This window comes from Dreissena polymorpha, chromosome 2 (assembly GCF_020536995.1).
Source record: "Dreissena polymorpha isolate Duluth1 chromosome 2, UMN_Dpol_1.0, whole genome shotgun sequence".
Taxonomy (NCBI): domain Eukaryota; kingdom Metazoa; phylum Mollusca; class Bivalvia; order Myida; family Dreissenidae; genus Dreissena; species Dreissena polymorpha.
The window spans coordinates 49,419,906-49,437,071 of record NC_068356.1 but is presented as its reverse complement, the minus strand read 5'-3'; the positions used below and the strand labels follow the sequence as shown (position 1 = coordinate 49,437,071).

The following is a 17,166-nucleotide window of genomic DNA, read 5'->3' as shown; positions in this document are numbered from 1 at the left end:
TTTCAGTAGTTTTCCGCAGGCACGCAGGTAGGTGAGTTCGACAGCGTACATCACTCCATGTCTGGCGGTCCGTCAATATCGCCGTCATCGTCCCCGTTTCCAGTTGTGTCGTCCATTTCGTTTCCGGTAATGTGATCACCGTCAATAGCGCCGTCATCGTCCACGTTTCCATTCCCTTCTGCCCGCGTACTGTCCAAGTCCTCGTCGGTGACGTTGTCATGAATGTCGCTTATGTCGAATCCCATTTCCCAATTTGCAGCAAAGTCATCGACATCAATATCGGCCGTTGATCTATGTGTCTGTTCTTTTTTAGAACAAGGACTGCAGACGAAGTCAAGCTCGCATCCTGACGTCACAGCGGCTTTGTATTCCTCAAGAGAAATACCTGTGAAACGAAGGAATTATTGTTTAATTACTGCATAGCGTCTCTTAAAATAAATACATCTAAAACAAAGGCCTCGATCTAAGAAAAAAGTAATCGCCATACAAATTACAACTTCTACCTTTACGGAGAATTATTAGAAATAGTGACATCCTTTAAATACTTAGGTATAACAGCCCAAACACTAGCAGAACGCGAAAATAGAGCTCTACATAGACTTTTCACTATTATAAATTAATACGAAAAAATACATACAAAACTACTGCCATGTAATTTAATGTTTGTATAAGTAAATAATTCTTCAATTTTCTCGTATTACAATTTAAGATATAATTTTATAGATTAAGTACTGATGAATTACTGTCTTTTTGTCAACTACATACAAAACTACTTAGACTATAGCAATGTTATTTAATTAATTACATATAATATATCGATGGATTATATAATAACTTTTTTATAATAAGTAAATGTATATCGTTTTATTAGTAAATCAAGTACATAGATGAACAAGTTGAATTATCATTTCATTATAAATAAATAATAATAATAACCCTAAAAAAACGACATTTTTAAAATCATTTTTACTGTGAAGCGAATACACGACGATCTTTATCTGATAGTTAAAATAATATTACGCAACAACATCGGATTAGTGGCGATGTTAAGATAAGCTGTCCGCATTGAATGGCATGTTTATAACACTTGTTCATACTGTTTATCAAATATCCATTTAGGGAGCACTTTAAAAGAAAAAGAAAACTGATTTGTTTATTTATTGACAATCGAAGGCGGGTGTCAGTAATTGATTGTTGCCTAAGCACCACTTTGTGCGTAAGCTGTCAAGTTAATCAATGGAACTTATCGCAATTAAGATGTTTAATTCGAGTATACATAGCACACAATAATAAATTACAGCAAAGCACATTTATAAACTGAATGAGTCGTAATTATTTACATTACAATATATAGCAGCACTGTTATTCTTTTAATACAGATCTCCAAATGTTTTCACATTTCGTTTTCTACAAATGGTAAGCGCTATAGCTACCATAACTAACACCTGTTTTATCACAATTATATAATGAGGGAATGAAAGGCATTGTTAATTTAAGACTCATGCTATTTAAATTTACGGTCAATTGCCTCATATATATATATATCTATATTTATATAACCCGCTTATAAAAGATACTCATATCAAATTGATTGGATTGTGATTATCAATTCAATTAAAAAAATATCTGCATTCATTTTACATTAATATATATACTTATGGTGGCTAATTGCTTTTATCACCTACCCTTTGTCGGATAAATGCGTGATATACTTACATTATTGAATATAATGGTCACCAATTTAACTACTCAACACCTAGTGTTCCACTAATATACTTACATTATTGATTCAGGGTACTTTCTTTGATGATTATATAATGGTCACCAATTAAACTACTCAACACCTAGTCCCTGGTCGTTTCGCACCTAATATGGGGGCGAAACGACCAGGTGCGAAACGACCAGGGCGGAAACGTCTTGGGGGCGAAACATCCGAGGACCGCGCAAAATGCGGGAGCCGCGTGATGTCTATTTCCATATCCACGGGTGTGTTTATGTCAAATGCTAGTGTTTTTCAAGAGATCGTATACTTATCTAAAAAACGGCGAAGTAGCGGTCACTTTAATTATTTTGATGATGTTATTTTGTAAATACTTTCTCGCGTTCTTTTCGAACGTTCATTGGCAGCCATTTTGATTGTTGGTTGTATACCTCCGAAATTATGTGTTTTAATGACTCTCAAAAATGTTTATAGTGCAGAAATTGTAGTTTTAAGTATCGATTTCTCGGATTTATTTTATATATTTTGTTAACTTATTTGCGTTTAAATTTGATTGTTTGTTGTTTACTTGCGAACTATTTTTCATGTGTACGCTAGTGGATATGTAATCAGTTACCATATTTACATCAATGAAATTTAACTGTTGTTTGTTTTTGTTTGTTTTGTTAATATTTTCTAAACGGGTTCAGCTTCGTATGTTAAACGCAATATGAACTTATTTATTAATTTGGGAATAAAATCGCAATATGTATTAATTAAAATCAAATTTGAAGTTTCTATCGCGTGAATTGTCTCCTTGGGTTGAATTGTGTTTGGGTTGCTATTAACGCTATTAACGCTTCCGGCGAGAACTCATTTTCTAGCGATTGCGCAATAAAAAACACCACTTTTTCGTAATTTTATCAAAAACTGGACTTTTCCCAGATATGACGAATACGCCATCGTGTAGATCGAGTTCTGGTCCATATACATGTCAAATTTCAGCACAAGTGTTGGGCCAGTTTTCAAGACTCCCAAATCGCTGCTATACGCTGGAGCTTAACGAATTTTAGCCCCCTTTATCATTCGTTCGATTGAACGTCATCAATGATGACGTCCAATACATCACTCATTCCATACTAGAGTTGCGACACCTTAAGGGTTTCGCGGGATGGAATGAGTGGGAACTAAAAAAATGTGGGTTCGAAAATATTGGGTAAGAAAATGCGGGAACACAAATTTTTGGTACTAAACAAATGTGGGTACGAAAACTTTGGTTACGAAAAAAAATGTGGGTACGAAAATTGTGGGTATAATGGATCAATGTTAAGGTTTTAGCATGGCGGACGCCAGAAGGCGAAAAGACATGACACGACACGATGAGCTGGCTATGAGAATACCTCAGGTATTCTCCGAAAACAGCCGAGCTCATATGCATAAGTCAGTGAGTAATACTCATTAAAAGCTAGGCACGGCGTATAAAATCAGAACCACTGGGCCGAATCTGCTGAAACTTGGCCGCATTATAGATTATGGTCCAAACAAGCTACAGAATGTGCGCTTTTGGACCCGACAGCGTAAAACATTAACCAATAATGAACAGCACAAAATGGGTCATTTTGTACAAAAAAATGTAAACTTTAAGTGGCATTTAATGACTTTTAGACATCAGAAAGTTTCAAATTTTTGATATTCTGCACACTTCGACTTGTTTTTTTTTTAAATTTAGAAACAGTTATGCTTGGGATGTATATAAACCCTGTTATTCAATGTCAAATTTGGCAAAAAATTACAATACAATCCCAAAAATGGTTAAGCAGCAATTCCCCTTTAACATTATTCCTTATATTTAATTGAATGTTTAAATAGATAACTGTGTATATTTAATCATAATGGGCTTTGTACATCACACATGATAGGCCACTGCTGGGGCTTGAACCCAGAACTCATCTCATATTGTAAGATGCGTTTTTCAATTAAACTACAATGACTGTATCGTGTGAAGTGGAGCCAACATACACCCACATAAGTGAAAAAATCATTCCGTCCATATATTTGTCCTGGGTGTTTTCTGACACATGTTGCATAACTGTTTGCAACAAAAGATGTATACATAGATATATATATATATATACATAAATGGGGGAAAAAAACGTCTTTTTTAATTTTTGTTTCATATATAAACATTTCCTAGCAATGATTAATAATTATATCATGTTGAAATCATTTATAGACCAAATATTACTGAAACTGCAATAAAGTATAAGATGGATAGATATAATGTATCATTCTATCTAGTACAATGAACAAATGTTCTTCCGATGCCATTTTCACTAAGGTATAGGTATTGAATCCTGATGTACTACTAAAAATGTATGTCGGTTAGCAATAATAATTCAAAAAATCCTCATATTCAAGCTGGGTCATCACTAAGGCCTAAAAAAAAAAATCGTTTGTTTCCACTGACATGGCCAAAAAAATTAGGGTAGGTAGGTAGGCAAATAATTTTATTTTTAAAAATAATTTTTTTTTTAGAAATTGTCGTACATGGTGCATTTTCTTCTCATGTTTTGTGTATAACTGTATGTACAATAAATTTGATGATGTCTGTAATGCTATATGACTATATTTAAATGCTTTTATGAAATAAAAACTTGCTGTTCATTAATATTGAATGTGTTGCTTTCCTTAATTCCGAGTTTAATGTTGACTTCTGGCAACGGCTTAAATATACCATTTTATGACCAATAAAAGGCATAACTATAACAAGTCACAGAGAGCTTGACCCTCAGTGTCTATAGGGATTCAGTGTTGTTATACTTTCTGGTCCTTTGGGTTCATGCAGTGTATTCTATATTATTTATTATTAATAATATATTAAATACCTCAAAAGCAGTGCTACGGGAACGCCAGTGGTGTTGCATTTAACATTATCACCATGGAAAGACCCAATCAAACCGGATGTGCTTTTATATTTCTTGGATGCAGTTAATGTTCCCAAAGGACCACATTTTCAGATTATATTATGTACTGGTGGCGTGGGGTCTATCTACCCATGAATTTCAGGAACAGAACAGAAAATTTATTACGACTTGTATTATATACATACAATTACACACACACAAATAAATAAACAAGCACAAAATCAAATCACACCAAGCACAGAAAAGCAGACATTTAATGCTTCTTGTATCAAACTATACTTATAAATTTAAACAAGAAATGTGTTTGTTAGAAACACCATGTCCCCTACTGCGCCGCTTTGAAGCTAAATCTTTGACCTTGAAGGATGACCTTGACCTTTCACCACTCAAAATGTGCAGGTCCATGAGATACACATGCATGCCAAGTATGAAGTTGCTATCTTCAATCTTGCAAAAGTAATTGCAAATGTTAAAGTTGGGGCAAACAAACAAACAAACAAATGAACCAACATACAGGGCAAAAACAATATGTCCCCCACTATAGCACTATGACTGTGCTTGCCCTGAAAATGATAACATTTTTACTTATTAAATATAACTAGAATTTTGACATAGACAATTATGCTTGGACAGAGACAAATACACTATATATACAGTAGACAAAATGAAAAATGGCTGAACTGTTTGCAGTCAGAAGTCCTACCATAATGATCATCTTTACATTCAGCTGTGAAAGTTGAAGCAAAATTTGTCAAGCAGAGGAGTTGAACACACACAATTTTGTAATAATAAATTCAAAAGTGAAAAAAAAAGACAAAGGACCATAATCCTGCCAGAAATAATTCTAGGCAATATTCATTTCTTGGAGATCCAATGTAACAGTTTAGTAGAGATGCACCCAGTCGTTAAAGAGGATTTTAAAACATGAAATCTTTAAACTTTGTATTCCATTGTGGAAAAAAAATTGCTATCTTGAATTGCCAATTACAAAACCATCCAGCAAGCTATTAAAACAGTCAGTTGCAGACCATTTGAATGACTTAAAATTGTCAAAACTTTGGCAAAGACACAAACTGGTATTACTTTTTCCTTCAACAGTACAGTCAAGTTACCATTACCGGATCAGTAGCGTAATTAAGTTGTGCTGGTGAAAAACAATGAACGGTTTGAGACTTCTTTAACACCAGTTTGATTAAAAATTACCGTTGCTAACTGATTCAGCACATTGTCTTATTTTTACACGCAGACAAAATCTTAAACATGAATCAAAACTGAAATGGACTTTTGCATGCCGAAAGACTACTACATGGCCTTTAAAATAATGGGTAAACTTCTTACTTTCCAACAGAGTTATAGCAAGTGGCCACAAAAAATGTTCAACCTCGATTTGGAAACGAGACAGAAGTCAACAAAGTCGTATATACATGTCAGCAAAACATACCGAAATGTTTGACAAAGAGACGCTCCAATTACGACTCAATCAATGCGTTTAAATAATAGGCCTTGAAGATGCTATGTGCAAAATATCATCTAACAATTTCAACTATTTATCGCAAAACGCAGTCTTGAACATCAAAGTGATCCGCTATGCGTAATGATCCGGTAATGGCGCTGGGCGCCGCCATCTTGTTTATGTTGAAAGTTTACAATCGTGATACTTCGGCTATCTCGGATTCCTCCGTAAGATAGGCCTCGTGGCTAACGGTCGCCATATTGCCTTGTATTACTACTTTATTACCCAAAAGGTTGTCAGTCTATTGTTATGAGGCTGTATACATGCGCGTTGAACTAGCGCCAAACTTTTTACCGAAACTTTGATATTAAGAGCACTATTAACGTTCATTTGTGTTGCATTTTGACCTATTATCCAAGTGATTTACTTTTCCATTATTATTTAATCACCCTATCATCCAATTTTTAAGATGAAATTACGGTGTTTACAAAACCAACCAAACCGAAAGTGAAACTGGATGCATTACGTTTCGCGATGTAAACATTAAATATTTGTTCAGTTTGAGGAAGCGAATCGATAATAGACGTTGGAATATGTATGCAATACAGACTATTATTGCCGATTGTAGTACTGGCTAAAAAATACCTTTTATGACAGGTCATGTATAGAACGTTTATCAAAAAGTGACCATAAATCACTACAAATGTCTGGGTTGTTCATTAACCCATTTATGCCCAGTGGACTCTCCCATCCTTCTAAATTGGATCAATTTATTTCCAAAAGTAGGGGTGTCTGGTATATTTATTTCAATATTTAGAATATTCCTTACAGAAATTTCTTTAAGCAAACAGCGCAGACCCAGATGAGACGCCGCATTATGCGGCGTCTCATCTGGGTCTACGCTGTTTGCAATGTCCTTTTTTTTCAGGACGCTTGATATGAATAGGTTAATATAATTAATGCAAGTTTCTGATCTAATTGCCTGTATCTAGTTGTAATTACCATGATATTGATAAAATTAAAACTTTTTTTTCATAAATTAACATTACATGTTTTATTTTTATCATTTAGGGAATATATAATTGTATCATTATCATCATTAAATATTCTGGAAATGATCTAAATTATCATGATTACTTTAAAGTAGAATTTTTAAATTTTACTCATTATTTTTAATGAATTTGCACATTTGCTTGATTCAAAATAAAATGTATTAATAAGGGTTTTCAGTTGTTAGTTTTAACCCATTTTTAGTTCGATTAAATTTTAAGTACTAACTACATACATCTATGTGAAATGCTCTTGAGTTCGTTTCCTGGGCCTAGAACCAGTACTTGGGTGTCTCTTGGAGATTTCTTAAGAATGCTCCCACACTGGGGATCAAACCAGTGACCTCCAGATCATTAGGTGGACACCACATCCATTACACATCAGCGACCTTTAATTAGTAAATTACTTTAGTATTGCAGCATTATATAATGTAATGTTGCTACATATTTTTGGAAAATGATTAATGTGCAGTACTAAATAAATCTAAATGCATACAATTTTAATTGTGTATATTGTGTGATTATTAGTTACAAATTCCCTTTTTACAGGTATACTGGATTATGAAAGACTGATAAACATAAAATTGACAACTCATCTCCCCAATGATACTTTGTGTGGCTCATTCTCAGAACAAACCCATAGTCAGTGAGAAAACTACAGTGTAAAAAGACCACTTGATTGTGACAATTATGGCTGACCAAGCAAATGTTATCATTTAAAATAAAGAAAACTTCCAGTTCAATATACATTTTATACCAATTATGACATTGGCCAACACAGAAAATAATTATAAGGTTGATTTTCCCAAAGTTGACTGTTACAATTGGATACTGTTTTAAGCTTCACTCTACTTTGTCTGAAAATAAAAGTCCTAAATGATGTAATAGAAACATACATATTTAATTTTTAGTTTTACAAGGATATATATATACATACATATATTATAATATCTTTTTATCGATGGTCAATCAATTTAAGTTTAACTAATATATACATACACATTTTATACATGTGTATGCTTTGATTTTTTTCTATTGAAGCCAAATTAATATCCCATTAGATAGATAGATAATATCACAGCAGTATTCCTATTTTGTCTGCAAGTACTGCAGAAATCATGGATTATTATTTTACTGAGTCAGCCTTAATCTTTATATTATAATTGTTAAAACAGATTAAGATGTGCATTATACAATTGAGGATGCATCAAGATTAAAAAATGGTACATGTATAAATTAATAAAGAATCAATAACAATCAGAAACTGTGCATTTTTTTTCAGTATTGTGTGAAAGGATTTGAAGTAATGATGTGTTTTTGAAATATGATTTATGTGAATTTGAATAAATATATAAAATTTAGTGATTTTCTCAGACAAAAACTGTTAATTACATACTAAAGTATTCAGAATGTATTATTGTAATATTCATTCGAATTTTTTAGTACAAAAAGCACTTTTCCATGGCATTTGTATTTATAGTAATTGCATATTTTATAATTCTGACAGCATTTATAAACTGTGTTCATGCAAGCATGAACACGGTTTCATTTTTTGAGTATTTAAACAAGAGGGCCATGATGGCCCTGTATCACTCCACTGCTGAAAAAAAGGCTGAAACAAATTTCTCTGCATGTGCAAATACTTAAATATAGGCCCTATTTAAGCACATGTACACTTTTGTGACCTTATGGGCTGGTCAAATTTAACCCCAGGGGCATAATTTGAGCAAATTTTGTAGAGGACTACTATATCTCACTTCATACAAAATGTGGTAGCCCTAGGTCATAGAGTTAAGGACAAGAATATTTTTAAAGTTTTCACAAAATAAGCAAGATATAAGCGTATATAATGTTCAATTTTGTGACCGGCGGGTCAGGATCAAATTTGACCCAAAGGGCATAATTTGAACAAACTTGGTAGAGGACTATACGATGTTATTGCATACCAAATTTGGTAGCCATAGTCCGAATGGTTTTCGACAAGAAGTTTTTTAAAGATTTCACAAAATAGGCGCTTTATAAGCGCTTATTCAGTTTTGTGACCTCCTGGGGCAGGGTCAAAGTTGACCCCAGAGGCATTATTTGAACAAATTTGGTAGAGGTTTATTAGATGTCACTACATACCAAATTTGGTAGCCCTAGGCCCAATGGTTATGGACAACAAGATTTTTAAAGTTTTCACAAAATAGGCCCCATATAAGCGTATGTTCAGTTTTGTGACCCCGGGAAGGGTCAAATTTGACCCAATGGGCATAATTTGAACAAACTTGGTAGAGAACTATTACATGTCACTACATACCAAATTTGGTAGCCCTATGCCTTATGGTTAAGGACAAGAAGAGTTTTAAAATCACAAAATAGGCACTATATAAGCATATAATTGATTTTGTGGCCCCCGGGTCAGGGTCAAATTTGACCCCTGGGGCATAATTTGAACAAACTAAGTAGAGGACTATACAATGTTACTACAAACCAAATTGTGTAGCCCTAGGCCTAATGGTTATGGACAAGAATTTTTTTTAAGTTTTCACAAAATAGGCATTATATAAGCATATGTTCAATTTTGTGACCCCCGGGGCAGGGTCAAATTTGACCCCAGGGGCATAATTTTAACAAATTTGGTAGAGGACTATTAGATGTCTCTACATACCAAATTTGATAGCCCTAGGCCCAATGGTTATGGACGGGAGATTTTGAAAGTTTTCACAAAATAGGCCTTATATAAGCAAATTTTCAATTTTGTGACCCCCGGGGAAGAGTCAAATTTGACCCCAGGGGCATAATTTGAACAATTTGAAAGAGGTTTACCCCAGGAACATTCCATCAGAATTGGACCAGTAGTTTAGGAGAAGATGTTTAAAGGAAAAGTTAATGCACGGACGCACTATGGACACAGGACCTTTGGCCAGTGGAGCTAAAAATCAAATTAAACATTTAGTTTTGATGTAAAATCAGTTTTTATATGCAAGTGTCTACTTCACTTATAAATTAAAACAGCATATTATACATTATTGAAAAGATTATTCCAAGCTTGATGTCATATTTCAACTTTGCATAGTGTAGTTAATTGAACATTGTATTGAACTGTATGGGCAGCTATATTTTTTAATTTATGTATGTTGTAACAGTATTATATTAAATGCATTATTTCTACCACAAGTAGACCATATAAGGCCTACTGCTACTAAATAGGCACTGGTATGAATTTGACACTATTTTTGATGCTCATACAAAACTTTAATTATTACTTCACTTTAGTATATAAAATATTTTCAAGTTTTTGTTCATTATTTTTTGCAAAAGAGTGTCTTAATGCATTTGAAAATATACTTAAAACAAACTAAAAATGCATTTTAACATACCTTTTTCCTGGTAAAGTGTATTTGGGATGATAAAAAATACACTTGAAGAGTATTAATGCTGGAAAAATGCAGAAAAAAATACATTTGTTTCTGTTAGAAGTGTGTCTGTCTGGTCTGCATTTTTAAGTGTATTAAATGCACATCAAATGCAGATAAATACAATGCCAATACTGTATTGTAATTTGTAATGAACATAAAATGCAATTGTTCTTGTAATTAAATGCTTTAGTGAATTGAAATAACCTTTTATAACGTTTTAACAATTAATAATACCTTTTTATATAAATTTTCTTTTGAAATGTGACACTTAATTGATTTTTGCACCACTAGTAAGAGATATAATTTGTGCTCATAATGCTTTATCATTACACTATATTGTTGTATGAAAATTACCCATAAAATTCATGTGAAAGCTCAAGAGATCAATAGCAGCGTGCTATACCCTGCTCCTTTTTACATGACTTGATGGTATTTAGTCCCCAATTCTACATGGCCAAGGGCAAATTAATGTGCAGATTTGACAAATAAGTCATAACTGGGATCCAGTAGGCAGACTTTCATATTACTTGTATTTAATTTAAATCATGTCTGAATTGCTCTTTGGCAAATCTTTGTTGGTCACAGTATTCAACTGAATTTTGTTCACGTTGTAGTGATTATATTTTCAATATTTATCAGACAACATCTTTCTTCAAAAGTTTAACAATGATTGCTTGGTTAATTTAGAAACAAGATCAATGCATCATAACATAAAATGAAAAAATGTGTAATAGTAAAAATGGCAGCAAAACAGCACTAGATTATCTGCCTTAAATCTGAGACGTTCTGTTGATGTATTGGAATTTCTCATAAATAATGTGTTCCATAGTTGTATAATTGTATAGTTGCATGCATGAGTGTTGTCAATGTCACAATACCAATTAAAGCCTATAATTTACTAAAACAATTTGAAGTTTGATGTGTGTTTTTTTCAAGATCTGTTATATATAATTATATATATATATATATATATATATATATATATATATATATATATATATATATATATATATATTGTTGAAAAGTTAACATGCAATAAGTTTACTGTAATTAAGTGACAAATAGTTTTACTGATTTGGTTGGATGCATATATGCAGATATATCATGGTTTGTGCAGAGGACAGTAGCAAAAACAAGAGCTGTCTCCGTAGGATGACATACGCCCCCGATAAACGCTTTGATAGAAGTTATGAGCATTTTTCAAAACCTAAACGCCGACCCTAAGTTCAAGGTCAAAGGGGTCAAAATTTGTGTGTGTGTGTATGGGAAGGCCTTGTCCATATACACATGCATACCAAATATGAATGTTAAATCTGAAGCGACATAGAAGTTATGAGCATTTTTTCGAAACCTAAATGCAAAGTGTGACGGATAGACAGACGGACAGTGCGATCACTATATGCCCTCCTTTGGGAGCATTAAAATGTGTTTCACATTGTTTTGGTAAATTAGTAATGTAGTTAAAAGAACAGAATCATCAATTACAAAGTTATTGATTATAAAGTGTTGCTGGCATATTTGATTTATTCATCTAGCTATAAGAAGGTCCCTGTTTTATCCCCACTGGCACTGAGCGAGGGTTCTCAAAATCTTTAAACAATATGAATAAGTACATATAGGGTCGAGAAAGCCTTGTTGATATGGGGGCTAAACACCTGAAATCAAAGCGACCCAGGTTAAAGGCCGAGGCCAAATAAATAAACCAGAGGCCGCATGAGCGTGCTATACTCTGAACAAGTATTGTTTCTTCTCAGAAAACTGGCTTAAGTGTCTTACTAAGCTTTAGACTTTGAGTTTCAGTGCAATCTATCTAAAATAAATTGTTTAAATTAAATAATAATTTGTAAAAAGTAAACATTCTGCACAAATTCAATTATTTACTTTACCTGTGTGCATGAATCATTTCAGCCTTGGTGGTTAGTGAACTATGTCAAAAGCACCATAGCTATGAAACACTTGTATTTTGAATATTGCAATGTTCCACAGAAATGATGCTGATGATAATTCTACACGATGATGAATTATTAGATATATTTCTAAATTCCATTTCCACCAACAATTCGGTTATTCCACTACCAGTTCACATGCTTCGTACACAGTTGAAAATAACACTATTCCACTCAACAACCGTGACACATGTACTCAATTTTTCAACTTTTCGCAATTAAAAGTGTCTCCTATACTGTTCTTGTTGTTGTTGTACTTTTGAAAGTAGTTCGAAAGATGGCGACCATTAACCCAGAGATTGATTTATGAAATAAATCGTCTGCTGATCCAGAGTGGAAAGTTTAATGTACGGCGCCGATAACGTTGAACGCTTATTGAGCGCGCCGAAAAATACGCGATCCGATTTTTTTTGAATTTTGGGCTCAAAAAAGATTAGGACCGGCGGCAAAAAATTAGGTAGGGTCGGGCCACCGGAAACAAACAACTTTTTTTGTTACGCCTAAGTGGAATTATTTGTGGACATATAACAGAAAAATGCATTTCATGCCTCTATATTTCTTTAACAGGAATCCCAGCTTTTTGTATGAACAAAATTCCCTGATTTTTCCCTGATGGAAAATAAAACTTCCAGGATCATGATTTTGACCTATTTCTTGTTTTAGACACCCTGAATAAATAGCAGTTGCAGACATAACTAAGCTACACGTATACTACAAAGTCACGATAAATATGCAGAGGAAATGATTTGCTGTTTAAATTGTATGGACTTCTCGACACAAGTCGGAAAAGTCTGACCCAACAAAATTCCCTGATTTTTCCCTGATTTCACAAACTTTCCAAATTCCCTGACTTTTCCCTGACTGGAAAAAAAGAGTCTTTTTCCAGTTTTCCCTGATTTCCAGGTTGGCTGGGAACCATGTTTAACTATGATAAAATGTTCTTTAGATGCCATGTGTATTAATTTATATGTCTTTTTTTCTGAGATATTAATGAAAATGCCTGTGGGTATGTGGCGAATATTAAAAAAATCTGCAACTTGATATATGGTGCTAACACGGTAAAATTGTATGAGCCCAAATTATAATAGATGAATGCGTATTATGCTTCTATGCTTATACTATGACGACATGTTCATACAATGCCATTTTATTAATATAGATGCCAAATTTAATGAAACAGACTTGAAAATGTGTGTTGCCAGATACCAAGTAAGAAAAAAATCAGCATTTTTATGTAGGGCTTTCACACAGTAAAATTGTTTGTGCCCAAATAATCATAGATGAATGCATATTAGGCTTCAATGTTGCTTATACTTTGACTACTGGTTCATACGATGCCATTTTTATAAATATCTATGCCAAATTTAATGAAATAGACTTGAAAATGTGTGTCGCCAGGTACCAAATAAGAAAAAAATCAGCATTTTTATGTAGGATCTTGACACGGTATTATTATTTGTGCCCAAATGATAATAGATGAATGCATATTAGGCTTCCATGTTGCTTATACTATGACTACTGGTTCATACGATGCCATTTTTATATATATCTATGCCAAATTTAATGAAATAGACTTGAAAATGTGTGTCGCCAGGTACCAAGTAAGAACAATTTAATCAGCATTTTTATGTAGGGTCTTCATACGGTAAAATTATTTGTGCCCAAATAATAATAGATGAATGTATATTAGGCTTCAATGTTGCTTATATACTATGACGACATGTTCATACGATGCCATTTTTATTAATATATATGCCAAATGTAATGAAATAGACTTGAAAAATGTGTGTCGCAAGATACCACGTAAGAAAAAAATCAGCATTTTTATGTAGGGTCTTCACACTGTAAAACAGTTTTATACATGGACATAGCATTTTCATGGAGCCCGTAAAGAAAGGGAGTTAATTGTGTAATTTGTGCTGATCAGAAACTTATAACAGTCGTCTCCCTTGAAATATTTGCACTTTATGAGACGCCACAAACCATGGCGTCTCATCAGGATCCAAACTGTATTCTGAATCGTCACACTAAGCCCTCATAAGTTATTCATTGTATATGCACAATATAAAACAACCATATAATATATCTAATATATCCAGACACACGTATTATACCCAAATATTAGAAATACACAATTTTATAACAGTAAAAAACAATGGTATTTCACAAACAATTGCTGTCGTTAATAAATGCAGAAAAGCATCATCTACACGTTTCATACGGTATTCAGTTTATATGCAAACGCATTTAAATATATTTACCTCGATACTCGACCAAGCTGTTGAAAAATTCTATTAATTAGAACGAGAACAAGTAAGATTAATGTGTTGTTTTCACATTTCTTTAAATGGCTGCCAATACCGCATGTAATAAAACAATCCAAGCGCATGCGCATAATATATGTTGCACTCCACTAAACTAGTTGCAGCAAAGACATTCACAGGCGTTCATGTCACAGATATTCATGATATTTCCATATGCGAGTGTGATTGTAAACACAAGTTTCTGAAAACAGTGCGAAAAGGGGCATTACGCAAAGCCAATAAATCTGCGCAGATTTTTGTCAATATTGACAATAAACTGCATGTTTTCTTACCGTTAGTAAACCGACAGTCCGTTGGTCACATTGTGCATTAGTCCGTTTAAGTTATTATTGCCTTAAACTTTTCAATATAAATTTATGAACTTTAAACAAAATAAGTAACTAACTAAGTAACTATTTAACTGACTAACACGCGCGTTTTTTTCCCAATATCCGAGACATTTTACTTTCGCGCTTTGCCCTCAATGTCTGGCTTTTAAAGTTTACCGCCTTTTTGCAAATACAATGACGTTTACATATGAATTGCCCAATGAAAATTTCGGCGGAATGACGTCAGGCGCCAAAACTGGCGCGTGGTTTTTCCCGGTATAGACCCAGTGTGTCAACGCTGTAAATGCATTGTGGGAAACGGACTATTTCCAGCATGGCGCCCGTAAAGATTATGAACACGGAAGTAAAAATAGTAATAAATTATTATCAAAAACAGGCCTCATCAAACCGGGTCAGCCATGATATATTCTTGGATGCAGTTTGTGCTTCAAAAGGAGCTACTTTTCATGCCAGCCTATCGATGTAATATTCACTAAACACGTTGCAATGACTGTTATCTTCGAAATAATAAATAAATATTTACAATGTAATACCTGCATTAAAACGACTTCTTTTAGATGCCGGCTACTTTTCCCAAATACATCAAGTTAAATGTCACAAATGCTTTTGTTTTACTGCATAGTTGCTGCCCATATAACTGGCTACTCAATTTTTTTGGAAAACACTGAATTATGCGTGACAAACACAACATTAAAATACATTAAAATCCAAAGATTCAAATAATTTCCCACGAGATAAGTCAAAAATTGCATAATCAATTGAATGAAAAATTAAAGTAAAAAAGCCAGATTTTACATAAATTTCAGGTTAATAAACACAAGGTTAAGGTAGTTGGTGAGATATAATCATTATACAGTTAGTAAGGCTCCATTGGTCATTGTTGGCACAGGTACTACATGTACTTACATGCACCTCAGGTACTCTTAAGTATACTTACATGTACCCTGGGTACGATAAATATACTAAAACGTAACTGAGAATTTTAATGCTAAATCAGTTGTTGTCGGCTAATTTGTAAAAATTAATTATGTTCACATTTAGGTCAATTTTCCTTTAAACAGCCTTGATATTATAGACATGCATACTCAACTAGAAATGGTGCGGCAGAGGCCGACGCGTATCCCCACGCCGCATGTTTGACCCAGGGGCACCCCAGGGTTGGTAATGGGGCCATGCATACCGGTAGTTGAGATTGACCGTATTGTCATAAGAGAAGTTCATTATCAATTAGAAGTGAACTGGGGTAGAATTGAAGAAATTATAGTAAAAGGCAATTTTGGATGGGCGTGGCCTATGTGGGCGGGTTGCCCCAGGGTTGGTAATGAGGCCATACATAGTTGAGATTGATCGTATTGTCATAAGAGAGGTTCAGTATCAATTTGAAGTAAATCGGTGTAGAAATGAAGAAATTATAGTAAAAGGCAATTTTTGGTGGGTGTGGCCTATGTGGGCGGGGCGCTCCAGGGTTGATAATGGGGCCGAGGTTCCGTATCAATTTGAAGTGATTCGTTGTAGAAATGAAGAAATTATAGTAAAAGGCATTTTTGGGTGGGCGTGGCCTATGTGGGTGGGGTTCCCCAGGGTTGGTAATGGGGCCCATGCATATTTGAGGTTGACAGTTTTGTCATAAGAAAGGTTCAGTATCAATTTGAAGTGAATCGGTGTAGAAATTAAGAAATTATAGTAAAACTGCAATTTTTAGTGGGAGTGGCCTATGTGGGCGGGGCCCCCAGGGTTGGTAATGGGGCCATGCATAGTTGAGATTTACCGTATTGTCATAAGAGAGGTTTGGTATCAATTTGAAGACAATCAGTGTAGAAATGAAGTAAAATTATAGTAAAATAACCTAAAAAATGAGTAAAAATCTCTGACCCGGCCCGGGCCCAACCACATAACTTTTGACCCAGGGGTCAGATCAAAATTCCAAATAGTGCAGGGTCGCACATATGCTCATAGCTACCATGTGTGTAAGTTTCAAGGTTCTAGTGCATATAGTGTAGGAGGAGATAGTGGCCAGGCCAGGACGGACGGACGGCGGAGA

At 34.0% G+C, this 17,166-nt stretch overlaps 1 protein-coding gene across 1 annotated transcript in view; it reads left to right on the top strand.

Annotated features, from left to right (window-relative positions):
* LOC127866977 (uncharacterized) overlaps nt 1–17,166 on the top strand; it is a 344,898-nt gene that overhangs the window by 161,169 nt on the left and 166,563 nt on the right. The window lies entirely within an intron of this gene.